This window comes from Pinus tabuliformis, chromosome 4_2, assembly GCF_031772625.1.
Source record: "Pinus tabuliformis cultivar Carrire ecotype Pingquan chromosome 4_2, CPIR1, whole genome shotgun sequence".
Taxonomy (NCBI): Eukaryota; Viridiplantae; Streptophyta; class Pinopsida; order Pinales; family Pinaceae; genus Pinus; species Pinus tabuliformis.
In genome coordinates this window covers 606621374-606638628 of record NC_142304.1, presented here as the reverse complement: position 1 = coordinate 606638628, position 17255 = coordinate 606621374, and positions in this window count along the sequence as shown.

Here is a 17255-nt window from a genome sequence, read left to right as displayed (position 1 = left end):
TATGACATAGTAAGAGTGGAGACTCCACGAGGGTGCAAGAGCCAACTCCTTGAGACTTATCATAATGGGTCAAATATGTCTACCATGGGATTTGTAATTGGGTGGAGGGGATAACATCCCATTAGACTAACACTTAATCATTCCACGAGGAGACGAGTACACCTCAATATTACTTTCTTCATATTGAAATGTGGTGTTGTTTGTGACGTTTTATCACTCCTAAAGTAACTAAACCATAATGATTAATTGTCAACCAGGGTAGGTGTTTTAATTTCAAAGGCATCTACACTATTTGTGCCAATACATGTAACAGGCAGGTAAAACAGAAAAATATGTTGTTGAAGAAACTTGCAGAAATTAAAGCACTCTTGCGGAATGGAAAGACATGCTTGCAGGAATTAAAAGAAACACTATAGGAATGAAACACACTCAAAAAGGAAATAATATACACTTCATAAGAACTTAAGAATAAGCATAGGTGCACCATACACTATTAGCTAAATATATAACAAAAATTGAGTAGTATGGAATGGATTAACCTATGTAACAACACACAATAGATCCGAAAGCAGAAGTGTATCTATCCCACAATGAAACATGTGCAACAATAATAAGAAATCCACTCTAACACATAAATAAAGACATATCCTATTAAGATTGCAATCCCTGCTAAAGAGGAGGGCCCTTCCTCCCTAGCAGGGTGCAGGAGTAAAATGAAAACTATTTAAGCATTCAACACAGAAATTGCAGTAACATCACCAGATATATGCCTGTAATAATATAGTAGAAAAGTACAATATCAAAATGTCCTTATTATCTATGTTCTATCCATCATCCCCTTATCATGAGACTAACCTCTTTTATGAAGTCTTCACAACGCCCCAAACTTAGGGAAACGAATAAGACATGAGAATCTTGTGATTCACATGCTGAATAAGATAACATAAATAATAGAAAGACAGAAATTGTTACAAATTTCTTTTAATAAATATTTTTTATGGTTACACCACTCTTGTTTAGAAGAAATTGTAACCGCTCATATCTTGTTAACTTTTTGCATGGAATTACTTCATGTGGCCCTTGAAAAGTGTCTTTGAAAATGGTAGCTACAATCTTGACAATTCACAGTGTAACAACAGGAAATGACAAACTCAGGGTGTAACAACAACTCACACTGTGTAACAGCAAGTAACAACAACATATGTTCACCCAAGGCTATCAATAGTTATGGCAAGACCTGAAATAAAAACATTCAAAAGAACTCTTCCAAAGATACCTTGGTTAGTCATCCCAAAGAAAGCATTTTTTCGTTCCATACTTAGAAGAAAATAGCATAATAATATGTCAAAGAAAAAGATTTATTCTTAATCAAAGGGAGTCATTATATTGGGGAAATTGTAGGTTCAATGAGGGAAAATGGCCAAAAATGGGGAAAAGGATTCCTAAAATATCCTCAAATATTGCACCCAACATCTCCCCCTAACTAAATCCACTACATGTCCTCATGCAGATTCTTAAGAATGTTCATCGTACTCATTTATTGTAAAACTGACATGTTTCTAATGTAGTTCCATAAAATCATAGGCACTAGTAGTGTATTCATCATCTTTCCTATACCCCTGAGTGGACATAAGCCGATGTGTCCAGGAACGTTCATCATGCTTGGTCAGGTGGGCTCGTATTTCTCAACCAGGGGCCAAATCATAGGAAACTTGAATTTTAGCCCTATCCAGAAAGCTCCCATCATTTTGAAAATTCGTACATATTCAGGGACTAGAGTAACAACTATCATGAAATTGGGGTACCCAAAGGGGTCCCCTACTTTTAGTGTTTCACTGCAAGCTTCCCATCATTTAAAGCTTCAAACTAATGATTTATTTTTCAATTGTTTATAAATATTAAGGAAAAACCCAACAATCCTTCTCCTATGGAGGGACAGTTGTTCTACCATGTCAAGTTTACTGAGAAACTTTTTGAATTGATTCCTCATAGCAGTGGCCATACCAGATTCTAGTCTTATTTTTAGAGTTGCCTTCTATTCATTCATAGCAGATGATTTTATGGTGAGGTGCCAATTAATTTGATTTCTCATGAAAGATATAAAATCCCATAGTTGTAGATCTCCAATGTAGGGGGAAAGGTTTGCTACCATCTGCAAACTAGAATGCTCAACAAATATATCACGCATGAAGAGTTCGCATAACAAAATCTGCTCATCGAAATCACATGAGCGAAATAAATCCACAATTTTTTTTGTGGAAATTCTCCCATAGGGTTTGTTCTCATGGATGGGTCTCAACTAGAAAAGATAAAATTTCTGCCATAAGAAGGTCGGGTATGATGGAGATGGCGTCTTGTAAACTAAAAGGTTTATAGCTAACTCATACATTTTACCTTTATCTTCAATCAATGACCGCTTGTTGTAATTATTGTCCGTGTTCTTCCTTTTCCATCTCATCTTTCCTCATTTCCTACTTTATCAGCTCATACATCAATAATTCTTCATCCCATTGATCCTTAAGGGTATGAATAGCCTTTTGATGTTCCTCCAAATAAATCACTCCCTTTTTCATAGAAAGTGCCATTTTCTTCCAATTCTCCAATTCTGATATCAATAGAAATCTTTCGGAATACCACCCTCCTTCAAGGTCCTGTGTTGTCTTATGTGAAACAACAATAGAGGGTGTAACAACATCGCGTGTTTTGAGATGCTCTACCTCAACTGTTAGTTCTTGTGTATCAAAAGCTTCATTGACAGGTTCTTGTGGAATAATGCTCAATTTTTATTCCTTAAAAACCTCTGTCTCAACTGCTGGTTCTTGTGTATTAGAAACATTGTTGACAGGTTCTTTTGTATCGGTTTCTAGGCTAAAATCCATGTGGTGCCCTGTTTCAACTACTGGTTCTTGTGTGTTAATAACATTGTCAATGAGTTCTTGTGTGTCAGCCTCATATGGTTCTGCTTGGGTTTCTTCTAAGATGGTGTTTGTAATGCAAATCTTGTATCCTTCTATTGCCAAACCCATAGTGTTTGCTATACATGAAGGCCCCTATGTGGTTTTTGATCCCAACTTATCAATAACCTCTTCCAATGTATCGAGACTCAGAACCTTCGTTTCATTTTTATATCTCTTAATTGGCACTTTAATTCGTTATTTTCTGCTTCTAGCTTCTTAATTTTAAGAAGAAAATTCCAAGTTTCATTCTTACTTGATGAATAAGTGTCTTCTTTCTTGGTCTGTCTCTTCTTCTTTTTCTTATTTATCTCTTCTTGCTTCCTATTTGTTATTTTTTCTTGACTGGTTTCTTCTTGGATAGTGGCGAGGGTTTTGGTTGAGTACTAAACTTAACCCTTTTCTTCAGTATTCTGCCACCCACAGGTTTCTCAAGTGACCTCTTCTTAACTCTAATTCCCAAAGGCTGTCCCTACTCCTTAGCTGTATCAACTTCCCCCAGAGCATCTGTAGGAGTTTCAACTTGTCTCTATCATGGGGTTTATGTTCCTTCACTGATAAAATCTTCCCAATTTCTTCCTTGTTGCTCCAGAGCTTCCATTATGATCAGTTTTATGAGGCCATGATTGGTAATGAAGCCCTATGGATGCGAGGCTACCTTTACCGAGGCAACCATGTGTTTCAAATTTTCCAATAGAAAATGGGGAAGATTAACTAGTTGCCCATGTCGAAGATGGCTCAGCAACGGAAAATGATAGTTGAAAACTATTGTTGAGCACCCCTCACATGTAATGTACTTGATAATGAAAAAGGAAACATTGTTCCACAACTAAGGAAAGGAAAGGCGGTCAATTTCTCTTCCCTTCTTGACCAACAGTGCTTCTCCCTACAAGAATTTAGCTTTAAGGGATGGGTCATTAATTTTTCGGTTGAACCACCTCTTCCCTTCAAGTCCAAGTGTTGTTACTCTAGCAATCACTTCCTCCATAATCTCCAGTTTTAGGACTCCGACCTCTGCTCGATTCCTATTCATATTTTGAGAAAATTCTAAATCAACACTCTCATCCGACCCTCTGAGTCACTCACAAAACTCGATCCATATTTCTTTTATAAAAATTTTATATGCTTTTGGGCATTTTTCCAAAGCCTCAATGGAATCTGGTTCATGCCTTACTACTTCTCCTCCCATCCTTCATGGTTACATAACCTTCACTAATTACTACAACAATCACTATAAACTTTTGCCTGCTTGCCATCACAATTCTTGAAAAATCTGTGCAATGAGGGTGTAGAGCTACCATGGGGCGTATCAGGGAAATAGGAAAGGATATCAGGTTAGAAATTGTATGATATAGATTATTGTTTCATCATTAATTTAAAAGTGTGAAAATATGACTTGGATACAGTTCAAATTAATGAGATGATCAGTCATGAAAGGTGGTAATGATTAATAGGTATTTTCACTTCAAATTGGGTTATGTCACGAATCACAAAATGATTCGTTCTCTCTGCCACCCCCCCCCCCCCCCCCCCAACCAACTTAAATGCAAAGGTCATCCTTGGCCGTCCAAATGAAATGGTGTATTAACTGCCATAATTTCTAAATAAAGAAAAAACAATATTAGTTTTCTGAATGACTTACCAGAGCATGATTCGATTGATACTGACAAAAAAAATGTTTGTGATGGTGATTATTGAAGTAGACAACTGGAACTAGTTCCATGCTATAGTCATCTCACTTGGATCGGTTGCTACAAATGTTACAAAAAATGAATTTCTCCATGATGATTGAATAAATTTTCAGTGGTACTTTATTACAACAATGTATTCACTTGAGGGAATTACAATTTGTGCCTACAAAATAATTCTGAGAATAATATAAGTTAAATAAATAAAAACAGGCTTGTAACAACATGACATCTATGACATATGTGTAATAACATGTTGTTGTAGAATTTATTAAAAGGAAAATGTGTATTAACTACCACAAAGTGGTTTTCAGCTGGTACAACTATCTTCCTATGCCCCACAAGAGGTTTTCACAAGTAGATTATATATATATATATATATATATATATATATATATATATATATATATATATATAGATATAGATATAGATATAGATATAGATATATCTAGATATATCTATATCTATATATATATATATATATATATATATATATATATATATATATATATATATATAGATATAGATATAGATATAGATATAGATATAGATATAGATATATCTATATATATATATATATATATATATATATATATATATATATATATATATATATATATATATATATTTATTTATTTATTTATTTTAATTATTATTATTAATTTTTTTTGGTGTATCAACTGCCAACAAAAGTTGGTTTCTAGCTGCTACACTTATTGGAATTTAATAATTTGATAACACAAGAGAATTTTTCCTACCCTCATAACTTGAAGCTCAGATCCTGAGACAATGTTGATAAATGAATCCTTTGAGGTTGGTTTATGATATAACCGAATACAATGCCCATTGGCAAGCAATGGCACTTTGGCACTGTCTATGGTAATTAATCTCACAGTCCATTGTCAAAGACTGTATCTACCTCATAAGGACCTAGCAATCTGGTGCAGAGCTTCCTCTTGAAGTATTTCAATCGTGGATCATACAGTCTAGCATAATCACTATTCTAAAACACTTTATTTTTTTATAAACTTGTCATGCCACTTAGCCCTCTACCACTGGATGATGCCTGTTTGCTCAATAGAAACCAATCTCTTCTCATCTAGTTCATTTAAATAGTTCAACTGATGTTTCTGAGTTGTAGTCAAATCTAGGTTCACTTGCAATGTTGTTATGGCTGTTTTTATTTCGAACTCAATGGGAAATAATGGGTTTTTACCATACACCAATTTGTATGGTGAAAATCTAGTAGTATTTCTCCATGTAGTTTTGTATGCCCATAGTGCTTCTGGAAGTTTATCAGCCTAGTTCCTCTGGTGGCTGGCTACAATATTAGTGAGAATTCCTTCAATAACCTTATTAGTGCTCTCCACTTGACCATTTTCCTGTGGATGATATGGTGAGGTAATTCTGTGATAGATCTTGAATTTCTCAACTAACCTCTGGATCAAATGAGATGTGAATTGTGGTCCTCCATTTGTCACTATTTCTCAAATCACTCCAAAACGAAAAAAAAATTCTTTAAATAAGAAATGTGAAATAACCTGTTCAGTTGCCCTGGTTAGTGTGTTTGATTTAACAAATTCTGTGACATAATATGTACATACTAGAATGTATGACTTCTATTGAGATGAAGGATTAACTAGTCCTACAAAGTCTAAGGCCCACTTCTCAAATGGTTCCAAGAATATTTGAGGTTGTAACAAAATTTCATCTAACTGGAGTGGTTGACCCATTCTCTGACAACTGTCACATCCCTTCACAAATTTCTTTGCATCCTGGAACATGATAGGCTAATAATATCATGTTGAAAGCACTTTATGCCATGTCCTCTTCTCAGCAAAGTGTCCTCCACAAGGTTCCTCGTGACAGGCTCTAAGGATGTCAAAAATCTCATCCTCTCTCACATAGTGCGTGATTTGATGATCTGGCCCTATGTGGTATAGGTATCCTTCTACCCAAGACTAACTTGCACTCTGTTGAACAATCTTCCTCTTTTCTTTTGAGGACAAATATTGTGGAAATCATTAGGGAAATTTTGAGGTCTAAAATGGGCCTCCTAAGAAAAATGTATAACAAAATAAACTTTATAAGAATTAATAGGATTCAATATGATGATGTCAACCATGGGGGATGATTCACCATTTTTGGAGTAAAAAAGTAAAAATATTAAAAATAATAAAATAATAAAACTACTTTTCAACTCATATTTTTAACTTATCTCCTTAATGTTTTAATCAAATTTCGAGCAGGAGTAATCATTGGATGCAAAATTTAGTTCCTCATTCAAGGAGTACTCATGTTGCATACTTTTGATGGACTCTACTACACGAAAAATGAGAAATACATGAAAAAGTGTGATTGCAATCATATTTTTCATGTATTTATCATTTTTCAAGTAGAAAGGTCCATCGAAAGTATGCAACATGAGTTATACTTGGATGATGAATCAAATTATTCATCCAATGAGTTCTATCACTCGAAATTTGAGTAAACCCATAGGTAGATAAGTTGAAAATACGAGTTGAAAAAATAGTTTTTTCTTTTTTCCCTCTAAAATTTGATGATGTAATGTAATCTTATTTTATTATTTCCACTATTATTTTATAATTTTCTTAGGAGGCCCATTTTAGACCTCAAAACTCCCCTAATACTCCTTGCATCAAGGTAGTTAGCTATGTCTACATACCATGGTGAGTGAGTTGAAATAGCAAAAAGATATTCATCTAGAAAAGAATCCTCAATGACCATGCAATCACTATTAACAGTTAGACTAGAAAGAAAATCATCCACTACATTTATTTTCCAGGTTTCTCTAAGATTGTTATATAAAATTCTTGTAACAGCAACAACCAACGTGTAACCCTACCATTAGTAACATTTTTATTCATTAAGAAACATATGGCAGAGTGGTCAGCGTGCACACATATTTGATAACTTGTAATGTATTGCCTAAATTTATTAATGGCATGCATTACTACAATAAACTATTTTTCTATAACTGTATAATTTAACTCTATTGGATTTAGATTTTGGCTGATGTACTAGATGGCATATGGCTTCTTGTATTCTAGTTGACCTAACATAACTCCCATAGCAGTATTAGATGCATCTGTTTCTATGTGAAAAGACAGATCCCAGTGCGGTCCTCGCAAAACAGGGGTTGTTGATACACACTGATTTAACTCTTTAAAGGCATGTTCACATTTCCTTGTCCCAACTAATTCCACATATTTAGTAAGCAGATAAAATAATAGGGAAGGAAATTTTTGAATTTTTTTCTATAAACCTCCTGTAATACCCTATATGTCCCAAAAACTATGTACCTCCTATGTTTTGGAAGTTGGAATTTTGCACATTTACTTTTATCTTAGTAGGGACTAATTTTATTCTTGCAACATAAATATAATGCCCAAGCATAATTCCTACATTCATCATCATGTGACATTTTTTGGTTCTTAAAGAAAGATCATTTTGCTTACATCGCTCTAGCACTTTTTGGAGATTGGTTAATGTTGTTTCAAAACCGTCACCATAAGGTGTAAATTCATCCATGAATACTTCTAAATAGTCATTTATAAAATCCGCAAATATCCGCAATATTGACCTCTACAAGGTTGTTGGTGCATTACAGAGTCCAAAAGGGAGAACTTTGTATGTAAAAGTCCCCCACGATAAAGTAAAGGTGGTTTTATCCTGATCCTCTGGGGAAATCTGTATCTAATTATAACCACTAAACCCATCTAGAAATGAAAAGAACTTTTTTCTAGGTAAGGTGTCAAGGACCTGATCTATAAATGGAAAAGGAAAATGGTCCTTTTGAGTTGCTTTGTTATGTTGTCTGTAATCTACATAGACCCTCCACTTGGCATTATTTTTAGGAACAATAACAAGTGGAGATACCCAATGGATGTCAGAGATAGGATAAATGAAGTTGGAATTTAGAAGCTTTTGAAATTCTTATTTTACTACTTCTTTAAGTGCTAGGTTCATGCATCGATGTGGTTGCTTAACTAGATTGCAGTGTCCTTTAAATTAGATGTGGTAGTTACACAAGCTGGGGTGAACTCCTTTCATGTCTGTGTAATCCCATGAAAATTCCCTTTTATCTCTCTATAAAAGCTCTAACAACATCCTATTTTGTTTAGGCATTAGATTAGGATTAATACTTAGATTTTTGCCTGGCTCTATTTCAAGTGAGCTGCTCTTGAGATTAGGGGCGGTTTTCATATGTTCTAGACTCAAGTCTTCCATGGTATCTTCTACCCCTAAATCATCAATAGAAGTAAAAACAAGGGAATTACTAATAAAGCCATTGATAATGTCATCCTTTGTTTCATTCTTAAAATATTGGCCTTTTCCAAGAGTGAGGAGTGGTTGGGAATGATCTGATTCAGGTTCAAATTCATCCCATAAGGGATTTTCCAAATCCTTACTTGGTTTTGCAGGAGGATAGAGGCTGAGGTTCTTTGTGGCTTGTCCATCTGAAATCATCATGAAGCCCAACCTACAACCTATGAATGTGTCCATAATGGACAACCAAGGCCTTCCTAATATCAAGGGATGTACCTCCAGATTTGATTTTGTTTGTAAAATAAGAAATTTTTCTAGGTACCTCTAGAAATCTATTGTGATGACTACGTCCTCTACCACTCCTTTAGGTTTAACACATGACCTATCTGCTAGTTCTAGCACTGTAGGTGTTTATCTCAGCCTATGTAGTCCTAAAGTGGTAAAGGTTTCCTTAGTAATTACATTGATTATTACCCCAAAATAAATTAATGTGTTTGGAATGGGATTCTCATCAATATAAATAGTGACTGTAGGATTCCCTGGGTCATTGTATTTAGCCAAAAGAGGCTGACTAGTCATTAGTTCTGATAATTTTCCCATCACATGGATGGTAACAAGATCCTTGGGCTTCCTTCCAGGTTTCTTAACCCATAGGTATCTTACTATTTTCACATAGATGGGGACATCCTTAATGACCTGGAGGATGGGAATCCTTATGTGCATATTTTTTAACTTGCCGAGGAAATCAAATTTAGGTTGTGGAATCGTCCTAGTTTCAGCTAATATTTGCAGATATGTAGGGTCCTTAGTCACTATAACAACTGTATTGGTTGTTACAGATGTGTCAACATTATTTGAATCAACTGTTACAGGTGTAGCAGTTTCGTCAAAATACACAGGATCATCCCTAGATGATTCACATTCCTCTTAAGGAATGACATGGGAGGTTTTTGAGTTTACTACTTTTCCTGATCGAAGGTGGATCTTGTTGCATTCAACAGGGGTAATGTAGTAATAGAAGGAAATGGGGGCTTCTATATTCTGAGCTGCATTATTATTTGGGTTAGGGTTAGACTATACAGGTAATTAGGGATGTATGGGAAGAGTGGTAGAAGATGATGAGAGAGGTGGAAGTTGCAATTGTTGCTGCACTGGTAATGAAGGAGGGACTGGGCATAAAGATTTTTTGAGGCCAAGAGTATGGGTGAGATGAAGGATACTGAAAAGGTGGAGAAGGAGACCTTTAGTTCCATGGTGAAGGAAATTAAGCTATGGGGGGGTTGGATACTACCTTGGAAATTGTTGAGTATTATATACATTATTCAATGGATTGAAAGGGTTCCTAAACCCAATAAAGTAAGAATACTTAGCCTTCTTTCTTGATTCCTTGAGTGTTGCCTTTAGTCTTGGGAGCTCTACATACTAGCCTATAGAATTCTCCAGGTCACAAGGATTGTACAAGTTATTGTTGTTGACTCTACATTCGTTCAAGGAATGTTTCTCTTTACATATTGGGTATAATGAAACCAAGGCCTTATTAGCACCATCCTATGTATTTTTCACTTGTGTTGTTGTCAATTGGGAAAATAAGGTACTAGAAGATCAATCTTAAGATTCTCAAACAAGTTTCCAATCTCAGTTCTGGTCACACCTCCATTTGCAGATTTTTGTATTTTAACAAAGGCATCCTATGCCATGCTTCTCCGTCATGATGATCCTCGCAAACACCTTAAGAAAAGTTTTATTATATCATCATATGGCTCTTAAGATATATCTCCTTTTCCTAACAAGTTCAACATGTTAAGGCAGTCATCTCTCATCCCTGAAATCAATAGTATTTTCAAAATCTCTAGATCTAGATCGCTACGTTTGTACCTTTGTAAATTATAATGGAATTGTTCCATGTAATCTTCCAAGTTATTTTCTTCCTTCTGTGTCATTCTGAATATATTCTCTCTTAAATTTCTGGCTCAAAAATACTCCTAGTATTTTCCCAGAAACGTAGTCTTCATATCTCCCCATGTTCACATAGTGGCAAAACCTAATCCCATAAACCATATTAATGTTTCTCCTTTTAGAGTGGCAAGAAATAGTTTTATCTTCCGAGCATCTGAAGTGTAGTCATAATTCCTACACAAAACATCTAACTCAAACAAAAAGTATCAGTATCTTCTACAACCAATCCCTGGAAAGATGGAAGGGATGATAGAGGGATATTTTTCATGGGGTTTCTCCCCTTATATCACTTATTGGAAATTTAAAATTGGTAATAGTGAAATCTGTCCTGTTATTATTGGGAATTCCCTTGATTCTTGTTCTAGTAAGTATCCTTCTAAATATTGTTCATACGAATGTTCTGTAGATATGGATTCTTGTGATAATTACTTGGATTGTTTTTGGGCTAGTTGTTTTATTGCACTTCTTGAGTTTGGGTATTGGAAAGTGAAAGAATTTTCTTTTGATTTTGGTCCTTGATATTTTCCATTGGTTTCCCCTTATCCTTCTAATCCAAAATCGTGGCCACTGGTGTCTCCTTGTTGTTCCTAAGTTGATTTTACAGATTTAGGAGTTTGTACACTAGTTTGAGGAAAATGGAGTCCTAAAACAAAGGAACCTGATACTCCTGATTTTAATGTAGAAGCAACAACTTTCTGTGGGCCTGTTTTTCTCATGTCCCTATGTGGTGTTGATTGCTCCCTTTCTTCTTTTGAGATCAATTCTTGGATAAATTTTACTCTCCCTTGATCAATATTTTTCTTGTTCTTTTTTCGACCCCTTTTTCCTATAGGTTTATTAGGGTTCCTACTTTTTGCTTCTTCTTCACTCATACATTCTACACATGGACCCAATGTGTAATTATTTTCACACCCTAAGTGTCCTAATTATTACAGTGGTGAGCCTACTCAAGTATGTTAGAGTGATGAGTAGGTTCTTACTTCTCATAGTACTGCCCAACATCTATAAAACTAGAGACACTCTATGAAAAGGAAATTCAAAAGAAAGCATTGACTGATTGTATTGTTGACAACCTTCCCTGACAACATTGAAAAAATGTTTTTGAAGTTTTATCACTCCTAAAGTAACTAAACCACAATCATTAGTTATAAACAAGGGTAGGTATTCTTATTTCAAAGGAATCTGCACCATTTGTGCTGATACATGTAACAACCATGTAAAATAGAAAAATATGTGGCTGAACACACTTGCAGAAATTGAAGCACTCTTGCAGAATGGGAACACATGCTTGCAGGAATTAAAAGGCACGCTGCAGGAATGTAACACAATCAGAAAGGAAATAATCCACACTTCATAAGAACTTCAGAATAAATATAGGTGCACCATACAGTATCAGCTAAAGATGTAACAACAATTGAGTAGTATGGAATTGATTAACATGTGTAACAAAACACAATAATCTGAAAGCATAAGTGTATATATCCCACAATGAAATGTGTGCAACAATAATAAGAAATTCACACTAAAAGATAAAATACAAATATCCTATTAACGTTGTGATCCTTTCTAAAGAGGAGGGCCCTTCCTCCCTAGCATGGTTTAGGAGTAAAATGAAAAGTATTTAAGAATTCAACACGGAAATTGCAGTAACATCACTAGATATATGCTTGTATTAAAATAGTGGAAAAGTGCAAGATCATAATGTCGGTATTATATCTATTCCATCTGTTGTCCCCTTCTCATGAGACTATGCTCTTTTACAAAGTCTTTACAAAGCCTCGAAATTAGGGAAATGAATCAATCATGAGAATCTTGTGATTCTCATGTTGATTAAGCTAACATAAATAATAGAAAGATAGAAATTGTTACAAACTACTTTTAATAAAGATTTGTTATGGTTACACCACTCTTGTTTAGACACAATTGTAACTGCTCAGATATTCTTAATTGTCTGCATGGAATTACTTCATGCAACCCTTGACAGTTGTGTTTGAAAATGGTGGCTACAGTCTTGACAATTTGCAACGTAACAACAACTTCGTGGTGTAACAATAGGAAATGGCAAACCCGGGGTGTAACAACAATTTACAACAACTCACACCATGTAGAAAGAAGTAACAACAACATCTGTTCACCCATGGTGATAAGTAGTTATGAAAACACCTGAAAGAAAAAAATTCATAAGAACTCTTCCAAAGATACCCTGGTTAGTCATCCCAAAGAAAGCATTATTTCATTTAATACTTAGCAAAAAATAACATAATAATATGTCAACAAAAAAGGTTGCTTCTTAATCTGAGGGAGTGGCATTGTACTGGGGAAATTGTAGGTTCAATGAGGGAAAATGGCCAAAAATGGGGAAAAAGATGCATGAAATATCCTCAAATATTGCACCCAACAAGTGTATCCTAACTAATAGACAAAAGGTATTTTTTGACCCAAATATTACAATATAATTTAAAGCAAAATTGTGATTTATTATTATTTAAAATACACTTTTGAATTCATAAATCAATTCAACACCCTAAAAAAACCTTGAGGTACTCAAACTTTGAAGATTAAACAACTACACCTATGGTTCTTAAAATTATCTACCTTATTTTGAGCAAAAAGGACCAGAGAAAGTGCTCAGAAAGGGCCATTTCATATATTAGTTAGGATACTTGTTTTATTTATAGCCACATTAAATTATTATCATTAATATTTCTTAAATGTCACATATTAATTTTGTATTAAAAATGAGATGAATTACAAATCTCCGTTTGATTAATCTTATTACAAAGTAATTGAACTTTTTTACTTTCATTTTCTTCTTCTCTTTGGCATTATAGTATTTTATTATTATTAATTTATATTTTAAAATCTTTCTCTTTCTATATATCCACATATATGAAGTTGATATTAAAATAAAATAGTTAATATGGATATTCAAATATTTATAGAATGGTTTAGAGAATGATATTTCTAGCCTAAGGAATGAAGGTAATATCCTTTTAATAGGTGACTTTAATGCTCAAACTTCAAGCAACCAAGATATTATTCTAAGCAATCATTCCAACCCTAATCCTCTTTGGTTAGACGAAGACCCTACTCTAGCTAGTAGGTATAAAATGAGCTCTGAAGACCTGGGGGAGAATTTGTTTGGGTTGGAGCTAGTCAAGCTCTATAGTGCTCAGGATATCATAATTTGCAATGGTTTAAAGAAGTGGCCCAACTCTAGCCAGATGACCTACATCCATGGGCTTGGTAGTAGCATGGTAGACTATGTTATTTCCGATCTCCCTTTATACAACAAAATAATAAATTTTAACATCTTAAACGACCACGAGCCTGACTCTGATCATAGGCCTTTACTTATAACTCTCAATTTTGTCATGCATAGATATCCCATAGAAAATGATCCTTATAGCCAAAAGAACTTAATATTTGATAGAAATAAAAATGATATCTTGCTAAATGAATTAAAACTAATTTGCTTCCTTTATCTAGTATAGACAACATAGAAGACCTCTATCATAATTTTAGTACAACCCTTTTTTGGGTCCCTATAATACTAGTGATTACCCCATTACTATTGTAGTTGCATCCATTATTAATATTGTTGTGCCCCTATTATCCCCATATTGTTATTATTGTGCCCGATAGAATCCCTCTATTGTTATTTTTGTGGCTTTATATTATTATTATTAGGTCGGCTGGGTCATATTGTGACTCCTTAGACTCCTATATATAGAAATGAGGTTTTGTCATTTGAATCATCCAAGAATTGTTCATTTATGTAATTTAAAGGAGGTTTCCCCCTTGAAGAGGCTGAATTATAAGGTGTTGATCTATCTTTTCTATATTTTCTTGAGCTGGTTTCATAACATTTGGTATCAGAGCTTTGGATTCTAGGGTTTCGCTGCTCCAAATAGGTCATCGTGGCATTTTCGCTATAACTTTTTTTCTGCGACGTTTCAGAAGCTAAAAAAACCCATTTGAGAAGAAATCGCATTGAACCTCAGGTCTAAATTTTAGAGCTTTTCGCACTACATTTATGGAGATATGATCTGAGGAAGTTGGTCTTTTTGTAGACTCTTGAATTACATTCCAAACAGGTGACCTGGGGAAAATCGTCATAACTTTCTCTCTAAGCATCGGATTGAAATTTCGTAAGAAGTTACAGAAAGAATATGGACTGTAGTTTCTTGTATATATTTTCTAGAGCCAAAGGTCGAAACAATGACTCATGGCACGTCATACAAGTTCGCTCTACTGAACTAGTCTATAATCAGGTCACTGTGGGAGATTTTGCGTAACTCTTCCTTAGAGAATCCAAATTGGATTAGATTGGTGGCATTGGAAAGAGAACACAGAGGGTTACTGCAAGTCACAATTTCAGAATTGGATGATTTGAAAGTACAGAGATACATCATAGGCAATATCGAGCTCCTACAAAGTGAAAAAAGGTGTGTAGATTCTTTTAAATTTTTGCTTAAGATTGGTTTGAAAAATTATTTTGAAGGAATTAAAAGGGCATATTAGAGCATTATTATTGGAAACTGATGCCCTGAAGAAAGAAAATGCAAACACCTAGTAAGCAACCTGAAATCTCTAGCATGACTCATGAAGAAGAGGAAGAAGTGCTAAATGATATATCAAAATTACAAGAACAAGTGCAACAAATGTCACTCTCACAAAAGATAATAGAAGCTAAGATAAATGGCATGGAATCTAAGATAAAGGGCGTGGAAGCTAAGATGGATGATTTTAAGATAGATTTGAAGAGAGACATGGTGGATTTGAAGACAGATTTGAGGACAGACATGGCAGATTTGAAGACAGATTTGACAAATTTTCTACAAGAAATACTTACTAATGATGAAAAGGTAGTAAAGGAAACTCATGATGCGAACAAAAGAAATGTTAATCATGATTTCATAGACTCTAATGTGGGATCGAAGACCCACCATATTCCAAAAATCGATATGAGGAAGTTTGATGGCAAGGATCCCGCAACATGGATATTACAGATGGAGCAATTTTTCGATCTCAATAATGTGCAAAACACACAAAAGGTACGTATTGCAACTTTATATTTGGAACCAAATCAGTTTGTATGGTATCAATGGCTTTTATCTCATAAACAAATTATCACTTGGGCAATTTTTATGGAAGAATTGACAGCACATTATGAGGATACAAAAAGCAACACTTTTTTTAGCCAATTGATAAGTCTCAAACAAAAGGGTTCAATAATGGAGCACATTGAGGAGTTCCAAAAATTGAACATAAGGGTAAAAAATATTCCAGAGGAGCATAGGATTGATGTGTTCATAGGGACTTTAAAGGATAATATCCAACATGATGTTCACCTTTGGGAACCTGATTCATTAGAGAAGGCATTCAGGTTAGCAAGAAAAATGGAAAGCAAAATTATGGCAACCAGGAAGCATACCACTCACAACTATAAAGATGGAAGTGTTGTTGCCCTAGTCTTCCACAACCTATAAGGTTGACACCACAACAATTGGAAGAAAAAAGAGCAAAAGGGCTTTGTTACAGTTGTGATAGCAAATACACTAAAGGTCATAAGTGTGCTGAGAAGAAATTATTCTACATAGATTGTGAAGAGGAAGAAGGAAAGGAGCAAGAAAGGTCAAAAGAAGAGGATATACTCCAGGAAAAAAGCCTAGATAAAGAAGAAATGAATTTGACCATATCTTGTAATGCATTGGCGGGAATTACCACTCCTCAAACCATCAAGATAGAAGGACAAATCAAGAAGAAAAAGGTAAAAGTGTTGATTGATTCAGGAAGTACCCACAATTTTATTCATTGTAAGGTAGCAAAAGAATTGAATTTCTTCTTATATCCAGCACCAGAGTGTCAAGTGATGGTTGCAAATGGAGGAACAATAAATTGCTCTGGAAAGTGCCATAATATCAAGCTATCCATGGGAGAATATGTATTGACTAGCCCAATGCTTTCCATTCCAATGGGAGGTGCTGATGTTGTACTAGGAGTCCAATGGCTACAATCCTTGGGTACAATAGCTTTTAATTTTCAAGAACTTTTCATGAAATTTTCTGTGGAAGGAAAGGAAGTTGAATTAATGGGTATTGCAGGGAAACCGGGAAAGATAATCAGCTCTAATGGTATGACAAAGTTCTAAAAAAGGAACAAAGGGGTGTAATTGCACAATTATGTTCACTAGATGTTTCCACATTGGAATCATCTATTTCTCCAGATCTCCAAAAAGTCTTGGACAATCATTCCAAGGTATTTGAGACTCCCAAAGGTCTCCCACCTATTCGTGATCATGATCATGCTATTCATCTGATTCCAGGTTCCTCCAAACATCAGGCCATACAGATATCCCTATTCC